Genomic DNA, 1012 nt, shown 5'->3' with positions numbered 1-1012 from the left:
TTCTCTGGCCATTTTGATTTATTTATATATAATCAGCCCTCAGAATGGAATACATCTGTCTCCCATCAGAACTCTGTTGGCAGTGATGGGTCATGGCATAAACTACCAGTTCTAACCCAGAAGATAATCTACCTGTGCTTCTGGGTCATTACAATACAAGTAATTGTCCACGCTTTCTTTTTTCCTTTTGGGCTACCCATATAAAATGGGGAAGTCATTGGGATTGTGTCTGGGCCTCAGATAATAGCCCCCTCTCCTGATTATTGCCAGCACACAACCAGGGGGTATCCTTTTTCTTGGATTTCTGCCTAGTGAAGTCTGCTGGTCTCCAGGGAGTTTCCAGGGCCTTTGGTTGCCACTCTTAACCATCCTTGGAATTCTCTTTTGCATGACCTATTATGTAGTGGGGTCCCTCCTCCCACCCCTTCCCCATCCCTTGCTCTGCAGTATCAGTACTGAATCTGTTAGTCACACTCCATCTCCCAAAGGCCACCCAGTGGCTCCACTGGGCATGTCCATTCAGAACCATGGGTGTTTAGGCAGGGCCAAGAAGACACAAAATCAACACTACATCCCGGACAGCTGGCTTAGGACACATCCCACGGCCCTGTCTGAACAATTTAAAAAACCTCAAACTTAAAACAAAGGTGGATACCTAGAAATCCAGATCTCGTGTGTGCTCTAGCAAGTATTTTCTAAGAACTTTCTAGAGAGGTCCAGAGTTTTCCTTCAGTACACAGAGGTACCACCAAAATAAAAATTATCAGGTGGCTCAGTGGCAATGTTCTCAGATTTCTGTCGTGAAGCAAGTGCTCAGAAGCTGAGTATTATGTCACATTACTCCCTCCCCACACCCTCAGCAGCAGCAACAGGAAAAATGACTATGGGACCAGGGTTCAGGGATGAAGATGAGCCAAGGGTCTGCGGCCAACACATATTCAGGGTCTTCCCTGGGCCTTCAAGGAAAAGCAAAGGAAATATACCCAGGCTCCATGCTTTAAAGAACGTTGTG

The sequence above is a fragment of the Castor canadensis genome, chromosome 6 (assembly GCF_047511655.1).
Source record: "Castor canadensis chromosome 6, mCasCan1.hap1v2, whole genome shotgun sequence".
Lineage (NCBI taxonomy): Eukaryota > Metazoa > Chordata > Mammalia > Rodentia > Castoridae > Castor > Castor canadensis.
This window is presented reverse-complemented; position numbering follows the sequence as displayed.